This window comes from Myotis lucifugus, unplaced genomic scaffold (assembly GCF_000147115.1).
Source record: "Myotis lucifugus unplaced genomic scaffold, Myoluc2.0 scaffold_366, whole genome shotgun sequence".
NCBI lineage: Eukaryota > Metazoa > Chordata > Mammalia > Chiroptera > Vespertilionidae > Myotis > Myotis lucifugus.
The window spans coordinates 217,361-236,003 of NW_005871414.1; the positions used below are offsets into that span (position 1 = coordinate 217,361).

Genomic DNA, 18,643 nt, shown 5'->3' on the forward strand with positions numbered 1-18,643 from the left:
TTTAAATATACAACTGCTTACTATGATGATGAATAGTATCACAAATCTGACCCATTCGAAACAGAAAAACTTTTGATTTCCCCCACAAACTTGTTTCTCCTCCAGTCTTCTCCATCTCGGTAAGTGATACAGCCATCCTTCTAGTTCTTCAGATCAAACATTTACAGTCTGCTTTATCTTATTTCTCTATCCCATACCTTTAACTCATTAAAAAGCACTATTAACTCTTAAAAAAACACTCAAATCTACTCACCTTTCCCATTTCTATGGCTACTATCACAGTCCAAGATATCACACCATTTCTCTTCCTGACTGTTGCAAAAGCCTTTCGGTTGGTCTTTCTGCCTTAACTGTGCATCTATCTCCATCTTCAATGCATTTCCCACTTAATAGCCAAACTTACCTGTATAAAATATAAATCACACTATGTTACCACCCTGCTTAAAAACCTTAGTGTCTTTCTGCTACAATTAGACTAAAATGCATACTCCTTACTATGACCTATCCTATATAATAAAAGCCTAATATGCTGAGTGTCCATTCGTCCGTTCAACCAATCATAGTGTAATGTGCTAATGATATGCTAAGGTTGCTCAACTGCTCGCTATGATGTGCACTAACCACCAGGGGCAGACGCTCTGACTGGTAGGTTAGCTTGCTGCTGGGGTCCGGCCGATCAGGACAGAGCAAGATGGGCTAGACATGCCCTTGAGCCCTCCAGCAGTCCCTGCCCAGCTGGCCAACCTCCCACGTCCCTCCCCAGCCCACGGTGGGGTCCCCCGGCCTGGCCTGCACCCTCTCGCAATCTGAGACTCCTCAGGGGATGTCGGAGAGCTGGTTTTGACCTGATCCCGCAGGTCAGGCCAAGGGACCCATGGGTGCACGAATTCGTGCACCAGGCCTCTAGTAAAAGCCTATATAATGAGGAGGTAATATGCAAATTGACCATCACTCCAACACACAAGATGACCACCACAAGATGGCCAGCAGGGAGGGCAGTTGTGGGCGATCAGGCCAGCAGGGGAGGGTAGTTGGGATGGACCAGGCCTGCAGGGGAGGGCAATTGGGGGTGACCAGGCCTACAGGAGAGGGCAGTTAGGGGCGACCAGGCTGGCAGGGGAGGGCAGTTAGGGGTGATCAGGCCGGCAAGGGAGGGCAGTTAGGGGCAACCAGGCTGGCAAGGGAGGGCAGTTAGGGGTGACCGAGCCAGCAGGGGAGGGCAGTTAGGAGGAACCAGGCCAGCAGGGGAGCAGTTAGGGGCAACCAGGCCTGCAGGGGAGGACAGTTAGGGGCAACCAGGCCTGCAGGGGAGGGCAGTTAGGGGTGACCAGGCCGGCAGGGGAGCTGTTAGGTGTCGATCAGGCTAGCAGGGGAGTGGTTAGGGGGTGATCAGGCTGGCAGGCAGAAGCAGTTAGGGGCAATCAGGCAAGCAGGCAGGCGAGCAGTTGGGAGCCAGCAACACTGAATTGTGAGAGGGTTGTCCGACTGCCCGTTTAGGCCCGATCTGGGATCGGGCCTAAACGGGCAGTCAGACATCCCTTGAGGGGTCCCAGATTGGAGAGGGTGCAGGCTGGGCTGAGTGACACCCCCCCCCCCCCCACCCCGTGCACGAACTTCGTGCACCAGGCCTCTAGTATATAATATGCATCATCACATTCCAAACACACTGGCTTCTATATTCTCAGAAACACTGCAGGCACAATCCCTCCTAGAGGTCTTTTATATTCTCTGGGCCTGAAATGCTCTTTCCACAGGTCTTACATGGCTGTTTTCTTCTCATCTTTCAGATATTAGCTCACCTATCACCTCTCCAGAAAGGCTTCTCTGACTGGACTGTTTATTAGATCCTTTGGCTTTTAGTCATATCACCCCAATCCTGTGAAATTACCCTGTTTTTTTCCCTGTTTATTATATTCTTTCCTCATGTGGAGTTCACTGATATATTCTTAGCATCTAGCTTAGTGCTAGGTAAGAACACGTGCTCAATAAATATTTGCTGAATGCATGCCTAGATCCATGAATAAGTAAATGAGACCAAGCAGACCTTAATAGGAGTATTAGCTATTATAAATTATCTGATGAACCATCCAAATTAATTTTCTCTTGGGATGATGAATAGTATCACAATGCTTGTTTTTTTGTGTGTTTGTTTGTTTTAATTTTTGTGAATGTCTTTGAGTTTATTTGAGTTTGATTTCTGTGAATGTCTTTGAGTTTATTTGCCTGTAACCCTGTTCTTATCCTCTTGTCATTTATCACATATTTTGAATTTTTAAAAAATTAAGGTATAATTGACAGAAAGCATATTAGTTTTAAGTATACTAGTACAACATAATAATTCAATATATGTACTAGTATACTTTAAGAAATAATCACCACACCCTGTCAGTGTGGCTTGGTTGGTTGAGCCTCATCCCATGTACCAGGAGGTCACCAGATAGATTCCCAGTCAGGGTACATGCAGGGGTTACCAGATGGATCCCCAGTAGGGGGCATGCAGGAGGCAGCTGATTGATGTTTCGCTCTCATTGATGTTTCTATCTCTCTTTCCCTCTCCCATCCTCTCTCTAAAATCAATTTTAAAAAATTATATATATATATATATACATAAATATATATATGAAATAATCACCACAAAAAGTTTTGTTAACATCTATCAGCTTATAGTTACAAAAACATCTGTTGTTTTCTTTTGTGATGAGAACTTTTAAGACCTACTCTTAACAACTTTTAAATATGAAATAGAGTATTATTAATCTTAGCACTACATTGCTTTGTTTAAAAAATATTTATCTGCATAAGCTTACTTCAGAGAAAAATATTTCATTTCAGAGAACACACAAATCCTAGCTATAGGGCAGTATCTGGAAAATGATCTTAGAGACAATTTAGAGTCAACAACAACCACATGAAACTATGTGCATTATAAAGGAATCCACAAAATGAAGACCTAAAGAGACAGAAAATGGTAGCAGCTCATGAAACTTTTGGAAGATAAAGATTCCCTTGTACATTTTTTTCTGTGACTTTCATTTTTTAATAAATTTAGACAACATCAGTCTCTGTGCATATTTAGGTTCCTAAATGACAGAGGCTCTAGTCACTATGAAATCTGGCTACAAAAGACAGAAATATCCCTGGCCGGTGTGCTCGGTGTATATAGAGCGTCAGCTTGCACACCAAAGGATCACGGGTTCTGGGTGTGTGTGGGAGGCAACCAATCTATGTGTCTTTCTCACATTGATGTTTCTCTCCTCCCCCCCAGCCCCCTTCCACTCTCTCTAAAAATTAATGGGGAAAATATCCTCCTATGAGGATTGGGGAAAAAAAAGACAGAAATAAAACATCAATAGAGAAATTATTTTTAGTCAGTTTGGTTTCATCTTATTGTTGTGATCCTTTTACTAGTCAATTGGCAGCAAAATCCAAGATACTACTTTCCATCGTTGTCTTCATCTTGTTGCTGTGTTTTGACATATCATGTGTTTTAAAAAAAATCAGCCTTATTGATACATGTAAACTATATCATAAAATTCACCCATTTTAGGTGTAAAATTTAAATGATTATTATCAAATTTAACAAGTGGTGCAAACAGGCATACTGGTAAATCAGTTTAGAACATTTTGAGCTCCCTAGTAAGATCTCTCATACCTATTTACAGTTAATCCAGATTCCCCCTCCCAGACCCAGGCAATCATTAATCTATTTTCTATCTCTGTAAGTTTGCCTTTTCTGGACATATTATAAAAAGAAAATCATACATGTATTCACAAATGTACAATATGTGCTTTTTTAACTTTGGATTATGTTTCTGAGGTTTCCATGATATAGGACATGCAAATACATAGTGTATTATTTTTATTGCTGAATAATATTCAATTATATGGATATATCATATTTTGTCTATGTATTAAATAACTAATGGATGTTTGAGTTGTTTCCAGTTCTTGGCTATTATAAATAATGCTGCCATGAACACTCACATACAAGTTTTTGTGTGGATTTATGTTTTCATTTCTCTTAAGTAGATATCTAGGAGTGGATCTGCTGGTTTATATGATAATTTCATGTTTAACTTTAAAAAATCAACTTTCAAACTGTTTTTTTAAAGGGCTACAGCATGTTGTCTTCCCCCAAGCAACATAAAATGAGTGTCCCCATTTCTCTGCATCCTCAGAAATATTTGTTATTATTTTACTTATTATAGCCATTCTAGTAGATACAAAACTATGGTATCTCATGCAGTTTTAATTTGCATTTGCTAAATGGCTATTGCATTTCCTCAATAGTAATTCCAATATATTCTTTAGTGAAATGTCTGTTCTTATCTATAGCTCATTTTGATTTTTTTCTATTACTATTGAGTTTTAAGGGTTCTTAGTAAATTCTAGATGAAAGACCTTCATCAGATATGTTTACTCCCAGACTATTGTTTATATTTTCATTTTCTTAATGGCGACTTTGAAATGCAAAAGTTTTAAACTTTGCTGAAGTTCAATTTATCAATTTTTTTTCTTTTATGGGTTGTGCTTTTGGTATAGCTAAGAAATAGCTACGAAACCTTTGCCTATCCCAATGTCTCAAAGATTTTTTCCTTTATTTATTCTATGAGTTTTATTTTCTTAGCTTACATTTAAGACTATGATTTTTATGTACGGCATGAAATAAGAAAGTTCATATTTTTGCATGTGGGTATGTAATTGTTCCAACACCATTTGTTGAAAAGATTATACTTTTCACAATGAATTTCCTTGGCATATTGTAAAATATCAATCAACAATAAATGTAAAGATTTCTTTCTAGACTCTCAATTGTGTTCCATTTATCTATGTCTATCCTTATGCCATAAGACAGTCTTGATAACTATATATTTATAGTAAATTCTGATATGGAAAAGTGAAAGTCCTCCAACTTGGTTTTTTCAAAATTGTTTTGGCTATTGTAAATGTTTTGCATTTCCATATAAATTTAGGGTAAGCTTTTCAATTTATGCAAAAAAATATCACACAGAATTTTGATAGGACTTGCATTGAATCTATATAGCTCAATTAGTGGAGAATTTCCATCATACTAATATTGAATCTTCCAATCTACAAACATGGAATGCCCCTTTATTGACTTAGGTCCTCTTTAATTGCTATCAACAAAGTTTCTAAATATTCAGTGTCTTATACTTCTTTTGTTAAACTTATTCCAAAAGTATTTTAACCATTTTGATGCTTTTTGAATAGAAAAATATTTTCTGTTTGCTGATTTGTCCATGCATAGAAATACAACTGAATTTTTTCAGCTCGTATACACAATTTTGCATTTTTTTGTTTAATAGGTATGTAATTCATATATCATAAAATCTACCTTTTAAAATATATAATCCAGTGGTTTTCAGTAGATTCAAAGAATTGTGCAACCATCACCACTATCTAATTCCAGAATATTTTCATCTTCCAAAGGAAACCAGGTGCACATTAGCAGTCATTCCTCATTTCCCTTTATCCCCAGGCCCTGGTAATCAATAACCTAAGTTTTGTCTCTACAGATTTGCATATCTTAGAAATCATACAATATGTGGTCTTTTGTGTCTGGCTTCTTTCACATAGTATAATATTTTTTTAGGTTCATCCATGTTGTAGCATGTGTCAATAATTCTTTCCTTTTTATGACTGAACTAGAGGCCCAGTGCACGAAATTCGTGCACGGGGGGGGGGGGGGCAGGAGGCTGTCCTCAGCCCAGCCTGCACCCTCTCCAATCTGGGACATCCCTCTCACAATCTGGAACTGCTGGCTCCCAACTGCTTCACCTGCCTGCTTGCCTGATTGCCCCTAACCACTTCTGCCTGCAAGCCTGATCACCCCCTTAACCACTCCCCTGACAGCCTGATCGATGCCTAACTGTTCCCGTGCCGGCCCAATTGACCCCAACTGCCCTCCCCTGCTGGCCTGGTCTCGCCCCCAATGGCCCTCCCCTGCCAGCCCGATCTCGCCCCCAATGGCCCTCCCCAATGGCCTGATCTCGCCCCCAACTGCCCTCCCCTGCTGCCCTGGTTGCCCCTAACTACCCTCTCCTGCTGGCCTGATCTTGCCCCAATGGCACTCCCCTGCTGGCCTGATTTCACCCTCAATGGCCCTCCCCTGCTGGCCTGATCGCCCCTAATGGCTTCTGCCTTGGCCCCCACTACCATGGCTTTGTCCAAAAGTAAGTCAGACGTCTGAACTTGGCCAGTCGACCTGGTCTAATTAGCATATTATCCTTTTATTAGTATAGATAGATTATACAGGATAGGATTGCTTAAATGGGGGGCGGGAAAAGCATTTTTCAGCAGGAGGAAATGCTCTTGGCAGACAAAAACACATAATCCCTATATCTGGACTGATAGCCAGCCATATACACTATACTGCCAAAGCGGTCATTAAAAAATTGAACCATTTTCTTACACCTTACACGAAACAGCTGCTGCCCTTAAAACCCCTCCTCAGCCCCCACCTTAGGTTCTGCCTTTGTAGTTCACCCAGATTAGGTTCTGATTGGTCAGTTTCGATGCCAGTCAGCATCAAAAGCTCCGCCTCCTAGGCAGCCATTGGCTCCTGGCACTTCACCAGATTAGGTTCTGATTGGTCAGTTTCTATGCCAGTCAGTGTCTCCAGGCCTATCTCTGGGCCTGATCAAAGAGGCGGGGCTGATTAATAGCCCCTGCGGAGGCCCGGAGAGAAACAGAGGCGCAGCTGCTGGGGAAGCCCGGAGATGGAGAGGCAACAGCTGATAAACAGCTGCCACAGAGGCTGTGGATCAGACCCTGCCTCTCTCTCTGTAGGCCTCTCTCCGGGCCTGATCCACAGCATCCTCGGCAGTCAGTACTGGGTCACTGCACCAGCACCAGCTGCAGTCAGTGCTGGGTCACCACAGCAACCCATCACTGACTTCTGGTGTTTGGTCAAGCCTTTGGTCATTACAGACCCTGGCTCTTTATATATATAGATAATCTATTATGTAGATGTATCATATTTATCCTTTAACCAATTATTGGACATTTATTTACACTTTTTGGTTATAAGAATGATGCTGCTTTGAACACTCATGTACAAGTTTTTGTGTGGACATATTCTTTAATTTCTCTTGGGAGTATACCTAGGAGTGGTCCTATTTAATCTCTAGAGGAACTGACAAACTATTTTTCAAAATTGCCATATTATTTTACATTTCCACCAGCTATGTATGAAAGTTCCAATCTCTCTATGTCCTCACCAACATTTATCATTTTTATCATAGCCATCTCAGTGGGTGTGAAATAGTATATCACTATAGGTTTGATTTTTCTTTGATGGCTAATGAAGTTGAACTTCTTTTCATATGTATATTGGCCATGTGTATATCTTATTTGAAGACATGTCTATCCTGATCTTTTGCTCCCTTTCAAATTGGGTTGTCTTTTATTATCGATTCATAATCATATTATATATATTCTTGACATAAGTACCTTATCATGTAAATGACTTGCAAATATTTTCCCCTCTTTGGTCTTTTCATTTTCTTGATTATGTCCTTTGAAGCACTTTTTCCTTTTGGTTTGATGGTCTAATTATGTACTTTTTTACTTTGTGGATGTGCTTTTAGTGATATGGCTAACTAACCATTGTTTAATCCAAGGTCATGATGACTTACACATATGATTTCTTCTTAAAATTTTGTATGTAGTTTTAGCTATTAAATTTAAGTCTTTGATCCATTGTAAGTTAATCTTTGAATGAACTACAAAAAATAGTGTGAGATAAGGGTGCAACTTTATTCTTTTGCATGTGGATATCCAGTAGTCCCAGCACCATTTGTTTAAAAGTTTATTCTTCCCTATTGAGTGATCTTTGCACCATCATAATATCATGAGTCTTAAATAATAAAATACCAGGTTATGATGTTATAATGGTAATACTATATCCATTTGTTTCTGATGGTTAAGTCTTTAAATAATCTTTTCATATTTAGAACAATACTTGAAAAGAATTTCAGAAGCAATTTCCATTTTAGATTATCTTAATATTCACCTTGATCCAGTTATAGTCCAGCCTAAGAAACTTCTGTGTCATTATTCTATACATATTACCAAAGAAATTGATACTAGATTTTTATAAATTAGGATATTTTCTTTATGTAAGAGAAACCTAAGTCTCTATGGCTTAAATAAAAATAAATTTTATTACTTCATTTAAGAAGAAGTCCAAAGATAGGGCAGCCCCCTAAGGTAGCTGATTCATTGGCACACTGAGGAAGGTGAACAGCATCCAGGAAAGGCATATTCTCCAGTACCCTCTTCAGATGGGCACACAATGCAATATACAGATGATGTATCATAGAACCATACACTTGAAACCTAAATAATTTTATTAACCAATGTCACCCCAATAAATTTAATAACAAACAAAAGAAATGCTACAAGACCAGGAAATAAACTTTTGTTGTTTTAAGCTTCTGTGAGTTTGTGACTGTTTTGTTATGGCAGCATACATGGCCTCAGCTGACAAAAAAGATGACTATTTTACTAGTATTTCTGCCCTTCTGAATCTTTAAATACATCTAAAGAGGCCATAATATACAAAGGAACACTTTGTTTCCTTAATTAGATTTAATTCCAAAGTCTAAAAAGTTAGGAAAAGACTTCTTTTAAAACAAGGCCTGGTACAACTCTTATCTGCCTATCTAAATCAATATAAATTACTATCATCTTTCCTACTTAAATATTAAATATTTGTAAGGTTTTACCATCTGAATAAATGATGTCATTATTCCAATATTCAACTAGATAACTTGCAGTTCCCAATAAACCTTTAAAATTTACATTATAATGGTCAAGCCCTGTATACTATACTTATTCATATTTGCATAAATATTCCTAAATTAAAATAATTTGTTATAGATAAAAGGCCAAAATGCATCCTTGGGGTTTCTTATATAGAAATGGTTTTTAATATCATACATTGAATACTTTTTATACACCAAAGAATCTTCTAAATTAGTGGTTCTGAACCTTCCTAATGCCGCGACCCTTTAATACAGTTCCTCATGTTGTGGTGACTTCCAATTTCATTGTTACAAATTGAACATAATTAAAGCAGAGTGATTAATCACAAAAACAATATGTAATTATATATGTGTTTTCCAATGGTCTTAGGTGACCCCTGTGAAAGGGTCGTTTGACCCCCAAAGGGGTCACGACCCACAGGTTGAGAACCGCTGTTCTAAATTAAAGTCATTCAGTTCTCAGCATTATTTGAAGCAAAATGAGGAAACGGGTTACTTATAACAATCTACATTTTTTTAGTTGAATATGGCAACAAAAAGAAGTGGTTTGTTAGAACAGTAACAGCATATTTGTTGGTATGTTCTAACCTGAAACAGAAATTAAAATGTGTAAATTTTGTATTTTATTAGACTAACACTATTCGTGACAATACCTTGATGTTCTTATAAATTCAAAAGTTTACCTAAGATTATATGTTACAGTTTTAAAGAAACTCATAATTCCAAAATGAGTTCTATCTATATATATAAAAGGCTAACATGCAAAGTGTTCCCTCAGGAGTTCGACCGGGAGACCGGGAATTCGATCGCTCACTATGATGTGTGCTGACCATCAAGGGGCGGCATGGAACATGGCGGGAGACCAGTGGCAGTGGCAGGGCCCTGAGGGAGCAAGGGAAGGAGGGCGCAGGGAGGCGGAGAGGCAGGGAATCTGATCAGTCCTGATCACTGGCCAGGCCTAGGGATCCTACCTGTGCCCCAATTTCGTGCTCTGGGCCTCAAGTTATTTATAAACAGATTGCTTATTGGCAAACTAAAGAACAATGTCCTAAACAAGTTAATAAACAGAAAACAAAGCTGCTAAAGTCCTTTTGCATGTTTAAATTTTAAAATATTTTTTATTAGAGCATTTATCATTTTTAACAATTTTTCATTTACAGTTGACATACATTATTAGTTTCAGATTCACCCCAGTGAATAAACATTACATTACTAAGTGATCATCCCGATAAATCTCACAGCCATCTGACACCATATGTAGTTATTAGAATATTATTGACTGTATTCCCTATGTTGTCCTTTACATCCCCATGACGATTCTGTAATGACCAATTTGTACTTCTTAATCCCTTCATGTTTGTCACCCATCTCCCAAACACTCTCCCATCTGGAAATGTCAAAATGTACTCTGTATTTATGAGTTTGTTTCTGTTCTGCTTGTTTATTAATTTTGTTTTTTAGATTCAATTATTGCTAGATATGTATTTATTGCCATTTTATTGTCCATACACTTATCTTTTTTTAATTCTTAAAGAAGAACCTTCAATGTTTCTTATGATACTGGCTTAGTTATGTTGAACTCCTTTAGCTTTTCTTATCTGGGAAGCACTTTATCTATCCTTTCATTCTAAATGATAGCTTTGCTGGATAGAGTAATCTTGGTTGTAGGTCCTTGCTTTTCATCACTTTGAATATTTCTTGCCAATCCCTTCTAGCCTGCAAAGTTTCTGTTAAGAAATCAGCTGACAGTCTTATGGGAGCATCCTATAACAAACTGCTTTTTTCTTGCTGCTTTTAAGATTTTCTCTTTGTCTTTAACCTTTTGCATTTTAATTATCATGTATCTTGATTTGGGCCTCTTTGAATTGATCTTGTCTGGGACTCTCTGCACTTCCTGAACTTGTATGTCTATTTCTTTCACCAAGTTAGGGGAGTTTTCTGTTACTAGGTGTACCAGTTAATAATGCGGGGTTTTTTCAATAGATAGTTATGCGATTAGATATGTGTGCTATTTTGTTGTATTGACAACAAGCTTCAAAACTTCATATGTCAAATTTTCTGAAGGTGTTAACATCATAGATATTTTTACACTTAAAAATGTTGAATTTCATGCCAAAAAAGAGCATTTGCAGGAAGTTTTAATTAATTACTTTATGTTGAAGAAAAGTGCTGCTGAATACTTCAGGAAGCTCCATCTGAAGATACTTGTGAACGCTGGTTTAAACACTTTAAAAGTGATGATTTTGATGTGAAAGACAAAGAACGTCCAGGTCAACCAAAAAAGTTTGAAGACCAACAACTGCAAGCATTATTGGATGAAGATGCGTGTCAAACTCAAAAACGACTTGCAGAAAGATTAAACGTTGCTCAGCAATTTCCGATCGTTTACAAGCAATGGGAAAGATTTTAAAGGAAGGAAAATTGGTGCCACATCAACTGAATAAAAGACAAATGGAAAACCAAAAAGTCCATCAGTAAAATGTTGCTTCAACGGCACGAAAGAAACTCTTTTTTGCATTGTGACTGGCAGTGAAAAGTGGATTTATTTTGAGAATCCCAAATGTACAAAATCATGGGATAATCCAAGTCAACCATCAACATCGACTGCAAGGCCTAATCGCTTCGGAAAGAAGACAATGCTCTGTGTTTGGTGGTATCAGGAAGGTGTTGTGTATTATGAGCTTCTAAAACCAGGTGAAACCATTAATACTGATCACTACCGACAACAAAATCAATTTGAACCACGCTTTGATCGTGAAATGACCAGAATGTGCCAGAAGACACGGCAAAGTAATTTTGCTTCATGATGATGCACCATCACACACTTAAAAACCAGTTAAAGACACGTTAAAAGATCTTGCCTGAGAAGTATTAACCCACCCGCTGTATTCACCAGATCTTACTCCTTCCGATTACCCCTTGTTCTGATCGATGATGGCACACGCACTTTCTGAGCTGCACTTCAAAATGTATGAAGAAGTGGAAAATTGGGTCTCTGAATGGTTTGCCTCAAAACAAGAAAAGTTCTATTGGGACAGTATCCACAAATTACTTGAAAGATGAGGGAAATGTGTAGCTAGCGATGGACATTACTTTGAATAAAGCACTTTTGATGTTTCTCTTGAAATTATGTTTTCTTTGATTACAAAATCTGCATTATTAACCAATACACCTAGTATTTCATTGAGCAGATTTTCAATTTCTTGCTCTCTTCTCTTTCTGGCACTACCATGATGTGAATGTTGGTATGTGTGAAGTTGTCCCAGAGGTTCCTTACATTATCCTCATTATTTTGGATTCTTTTTTTCTTTTTGCTGTACAAATTGGGTGTTTTTTGCTTCCTTATATTCCAAACCTCTGATGTGGTTCTCAGCTTCATCTATTCTACTGTTGATTCACTGTAAATTATTCACTTTAGTTAGTATATCCTTCATTTTTCACTGGTTCTTTTTTATGCTGTGAAGGTTCTAAGTTCATTGAGCATCCTTATAACTAGTGTTTTGAAGTCTGCATCTAGTAGTTTGCTTGTCCCCATTTTGCTTAGTTCTTTTTCTGGAGTTTTATTCTGTCCTTTCATTTGGAACATGTTTCTTTGTCTCGTTTTGTTTCTATGTAGTAGGTAGAGCTGCTACATCTCCCAGGCTTGGTAGAGTGGGCTAATGTTGTAGGCGTTCTATAGGGCCAGTGGCACAACCTCCCTGGTTTCCCAGGCATTGCACTTGAGGTGTGCCACCCCCACCCACCCCATGTAGGCTGTATATACCCTCTTCTTGTAATTAAACCCTTATTGCTGCTGGCATGTCAATAGTAGGGATTTACCTCCAGGCTGCTGAGCTGTAAAGACTGGCTGAGATTACCAACCACGGACCTCTGGCCACTGTGGAGGATCAGTTGTGCAGGGGTAAATCCCAGGGAGCAGGACTTACTTCAGCAGGGCTCTGGTACCCCCTGAATCTTCCCCTTGAGTGTGTTGCTTATGGAAGTAGGTAGGTAGTGATGCTTTGGCCATGGTCTAAAGCTGTCCACTGGGTGTGCTGACTCTGGGGCCTCCTGTGTTCAGCTGCCACCTGTGTTCTGTCCAGGGCCACCCAGCATGACTACAAAGTGATCTTCAGATGGTTGCTACTTGTGTTGGGCTTGGAGTTGCCCAGGTGAGGCCAAGCTGCAAACTAAGGCTGGCTGCTGCTAGTGCTGGGCCTGGGCCACTTAGCGAGATGTATGGGGCATACTGGGGCCAAATGCTGCTTATTTGAAAGACTTAAGGAGAACCTGAAGCATGAGCCAAGACTGGCCATTCACATGGAAGAGCCACTGGAAACAGCTCGGGAGCCCCCAAATGTTGGATGGGGTCGGGCACTGGGCAATCACCAGGGCAAGGTGAACAGTGTTAGCCAGGTTGATGGATCTCAGAGATATGGTGCCAGAGATATGCTGGCTCTGTGAGGGCAGGGCTCATCAAAGGAACAATGACCTCTGTCAGCACTTCGTTCTGGGAAAAAGCCACCGAGCCCTCCCCACCCCCTACCCCCACCTCTTGCCCTGATACTGGACAATTCAGTTCCTCCCCCTATATCTCTGGTGCTTTTTAAGCTGCTGCCCCAGTACTGGAGCTCAGAGGGAGTGAGTCTATGCACAGGCCCTTTAAGCGGAACTGCCTGGGACTCCAGCAGACCTCTATCTCCCTCAGCTTCAATTCCCACTGGTTTTTACAGCCAGAAGTTATGAGGACTTCTCCTTCTGGCACTGGAACCCTGGGCTCAGGAGCCTGGTGTGGGGCTGGGACCCCTTGCTCCTCAGGGGTGACCTCCACAGCTGAGGTATTCCTCTCAAATTTTATCCACTACACATGGGTGTTGGACTAGCCTGTTCTGAGTCTCTATCCCTCCTACCAGTCTCAGTGTAGCTTCTTATTTAATTGCCTAACTATAGGACTTCCATTCAGCCAGATTTCTGGTAGTTCAGAATGATTGTTGTTCTGTAGTTTAGTTGTAATTTTGACATGGTTGTGAGAGGAAGGGAGTACTATATTCACCTACACTGCCATCTTGACTATAAATTCTCCACAATCTAATTTTAGAACATTTGTGTTACTCCCAAAAGAAACATCTTACCCATTTGCAGTCACTCCCTGTCCCCACTCCCAATCCCAGACAACCACCAATCTGTAGGTGTGTTCCCTTTTGATTCTTTATCCATCTTACATGCCATTTCTGCCCAAGCCTTTTCTTCTTACTTTACAATCTCTCTAGTTTTTCTCCTTCACTATTCTCAGTCCTTAATTACCATCCATATTTTGATAACTTCCAACTCTCCATACTGGGCTATAGAACCATTACACCCAGCTGCCTATTCAATAATTCCAATTGTATGTCCCACAAGCAACTGATGTCCCACAAGCAACTGAAATTTAATCCATCTAAATTTAACTCATAATCTGCTCTTCCTCATTAACAGCCCGTTACCTGAGCCATAAACTGTGACTTGATCTTTCACATCCAACCAATCACCAAATGGGTCTTGTGAGCCAAGTCTTTGTCTTAGCAGCAATAAGAAATCAATGAAGGGCATTAGGCAGTAAAGGGACAAGAACAAGAATATGTCAGAAAGATTACTCTAACTCCATAATGGAGGGTAGAATGGAAGTAATCAAAGATAGGAAATTATTTTCACCTGAACTGAGGTAGAAACCATGGGGGGAATGATACCTCAATGAATGTTACATGTCAAATATAAAAATAAACACATTGAGGAAGAGTGTTTTTTTAAATGCAGTGTTAAATATACTAGAAATGACAAATATTTCTTCCCGCTATATCATACCTTTAGAAAATCTACTCCCTCACAGCTGTGTTTAGATCCTATAACTCTGTACTATACCCTCTTTGCCCTACCCTCAGCTGATTGGATTACCTGTGGATACCTGACTTCAAAAAAACCTTACCATAGCCTGGGTCAAGCTGTTAAAACCTTTTCTACTACCTGCATTGAAAGGGGATAGCCAACCAGTGTCTATTGGGTCCTTAAAGTAATCTGCTTATTCTGTTGAAACAACAGTGTTTACATTTGATAAGGAATTTTTGAGTACTATATACCCAAATAAAATCTCAGACAGAATATAATATCGGGATATATGAAACAATCATTGAAAACTTAGTCTTTTAATCAAACAAATTGATTTTTTAAAACCCTACAGAAATAATTTTAAAAATAGAGCAAAGTTTTGGAGGGGAAATGATGTTCATTCACTACTAGGTGATTACAATAGCAAAAATTTTAGATAGCAAAATTGGATTAACTAGATGGTTAATAATAGAAAATTGCTTAAGGATATATACAAAAAACACTAACAATGGTTATTTCTATATGGTGAAATTATAGTGATTTTATTTTCTTTTGCATTTTTCAAGTTTTCTAAACTAAGCGTTAAAAGCAAATTAAAAACAAATGTATGGCTTAAAAACAAATTTAAAATGTTAATAGAAAACTTTACTCACAACTTTAACCAAGTAATTAATCTCAACATCAAAATAATAGGACAAACTCATATTATGAATTTCCAAAATGGATGCATTACATCACTTACGTGGTGTTTTTGCCCTAAATGTTTAATTGGGTCATGAGGAAACAATTAGACAAATCCATATTGAGGAATATTCTATAAAACAACTGGCCTGAATTCTCCTTTTTCTCTTTAAAAAGAAAAACCATGTATTGTCAAATACATGGTTGCTCTTACAGAACTTTGATGTACCTAGTATGGTCTGGCCGGGTGGCTCAATTAGTTGGAGTGTCATCCTGAACACCGGAAGGCTGTGGGTTCAATTCCCAGTTGGGGCACATACATGGGTTGTGGATTTGATCCCTGGTCAGGGCATGTATGGGCAACAACCGATTAATGTTTCTCTCTCTTTCCTTTCCTCTCTAAAAATCAATACATATCCTCGGCTGAGGTTAAAAACAACCAACCAATTATTTTAGATTAAAGGAGATTAAAAGTTGTTACAACTGAATTTGAAATATGAACCTTGATTGTTCCTGTATAGAAAAATAAAATTAGCCCTAGCCAGTTTGGCTCAGTGGATAGAGCGTCGGACTGTGGACTGAAGGGTTCCGGGTCCGATTCCGGTCAAGGTCACATGCCTAGGTTTCGGGCTCAGTCCCCAGTGAGGGGCATGCAGGAGGCAGCCAATCAATGATTCCCTCTCATTATTGATGTTTCTATCTCTCTCCTCCTCTCCCTTCCTCTCTGAAATCAATAAAAATATATTTTAAAATTTTTAATTAAAAAATAAAATTATTAGAACTATAACTGAATAGAGACTGTGTCAGAATGTATTTTTGTTCAATATTAAATTTCTTGAGTATGGTAATGATAAGGAGGTATGGTATACATGTAGTATTATGGTATATAATGTTATGTAGGAAATTATCCTTGTTCTTAGGAGATATATGCTATCATGCCATATATTTAGCAGTAAAGTGTCATGATGCCTGCATCTTAACTTTAAATAGTTCAACTAAAACAAACACACACACACACACAGTATTACTGCATACCAGTATTTCTCAACTATTTCTAAGGAGCCTTTTATAGACATTTATTTTACTAATTAGAGCCCCTCCTCCCATAAAACTTGAAAAATTGTGGTAAAAAATACATAACATAAAATTTGCCATCTTAAACATTAATACATAACTTAAAATTTGCCATCTTAAACATTTTTAAGTGTATGGTTCAGTATTGTTAAGATATTTACATTGTTGCACAATCTCCAGAAGAACTTTTTCATCTTATGAAACAGAAACTCTATATCCATTAAACAAAAACTTCCCATCTCTTCCTCCCCTACCTATTTCCTGTCAACTGCCATTTTATTTTTTTAATCTATGGTATTGACTGCTCTGGATACCTCATCTATGTGGAATCATACAGTATTTGTTGTTGTTTTTGTATGTGCGTGTTTGGCTTATTTAACTTATCACAATGTCCTCACAGTTCATCCTTTTCTTTTTTTAGGATGCCATGCCAAGCAGAAAGCCTCTGAAAAATCCATCTATCACTAGACTGTTCTTCACAAATGACAGCATCTCCTCAGCTGTGCGTTTCACCTCTGTAGATAGGTGGTTGCTCTTACAGATCTTCAGCTGTTCCTTGGCTTTCTTCATGTCCTTCTCTACTTGTTGCCAGTCAACTCTGATGTACCCAGTTTGGTCTGCAAGCTGAAGGAGAAAAAAGTCTTCCTCCGACAGCTGTTGCAGCCAACTTTCCAACCTTCTGGAATATGAAACCTGTGCACCATCCAGTGACACCTCCAATAACAGCTGGGTTGCCATGCTCTACTTTTCAGCTGAGGGTCCAGATTCCTGCCTAAACAGCTTGTGCCACCATGGCTGCTTTTTAACAAATTCTGCAAGGTCCAGTGACTCAAAATGTTCTGGAGTGGATGTAGACATTTCAGCGAGCTTGTCTATTGATGACACACACAGAGGCTAGGCACTGTAGGACAGGGAGTGGCGAGCTGTCTTCTAGCAATGTGGCTTCAGCAGGTGGGTCAGATATTTCCATTCCCAAGGCCCTAGGCCAGTAATGGCGAACCTTTTGAGCTCGGCGTGTCAGCATTTTGAAAAACCCTAACTTAATCCTGGTGCCGTGTCACATATAGAAATTTTTTGATGTTTGCAACCATAGTAAAACAAATATTTATATTTTTGATATTTATTTTATATATTTAAATGCCATTTAACAAAGAAAAATCAACCAAAAAAATGAGTTCCCGTGTCACCTCTGACACACGTGTCATAGCTTCGCCATCACTGCCCTAGGCCCTAGGGTAAGAGGGTGGGCTGGGCTCACCGTGGTCTGTGGTCACCCTCGTTTCATCCATTTTGTAGAATGTGTCAGAATTTCCTTCCTTTTTAAAAATGAATACTATTTCATTGTTTGTATATGCCACACTTTGTTTACTCATTCATCCATCCATGGACACTTAGGATGCTTCCACCTTTTGGCTATTGTAAATAATGCTGCTAAGAACATGGCTGTACAAATATCTCTTTGAAACCCTCCTTTCAACTCTTTGGATATACTAGTATACCCCAAAGTGGTAATGGTATAATAATTTTTGTGCAACTGCTGTACTGTTTTTCATTCCTGCTGAACCATTTTACATTGCCACCAACAGTGCACAAAAGTTTGAATTTCTCCACATCTTCACCAACACTTGTTATTTTCTCCTTTTGATAATAGCCATCTTAAAGGGTGTGAGATAATACTTCATTGAGATTTTGATTTGCATATCCCTGATGTCCAACTTTTTGTGTGCTTATTGGCCATTTGTAATTTTCTTTGGAGAAATGTCTATTCAAGTCCTTTGCTCATTTTTAAAATAAGGGTAATTGTTTTTGTTGCTGTTGTTGAGTTGTAGAAGTAGTCTGTATATTCTGAATACATATGTTATCAGATATGTGATTGGCAAATACATGGTGAGACAAAAGTAGGTTTATAGATTATGAATACATAAAACAAGAGTTTATTCTTTCATTATTTAAATAAATAATTATTTACTAATTATTTATTCTTTTCCATACGAACAACTGTAAACCTACTTTTGCCCCACCCTATAATTTTCCCATTCCATATGTTGCCTTTTCACTCTGTTGATTGAGTCCTTTGATGCATAGAAATTTTAATAAATTTTGATCTAGTCTAATTTCTCTTCTTTTACTTTTGTTGCCTGTACTTTCTGTGTCATATCCAAGAAATCATTGTCAAATCCAATGTCATGGAGTTTTTCCTCTATGTTTTCATCATAAAGTTTTATAGTTTTAAGTTTATATCTTGGTCTTAGATCCAT

General features: G+C 38.6%; 1 pseudogene; it reads right to left on the reverse strand.

The window, feature by feature from the left end:
- Positions 1-16,802: 16,802 nt before the first annotated feature.
- On the reverse strand, positions 16,803-18,643 carry LOC102432254 (annotated as a pseudogene).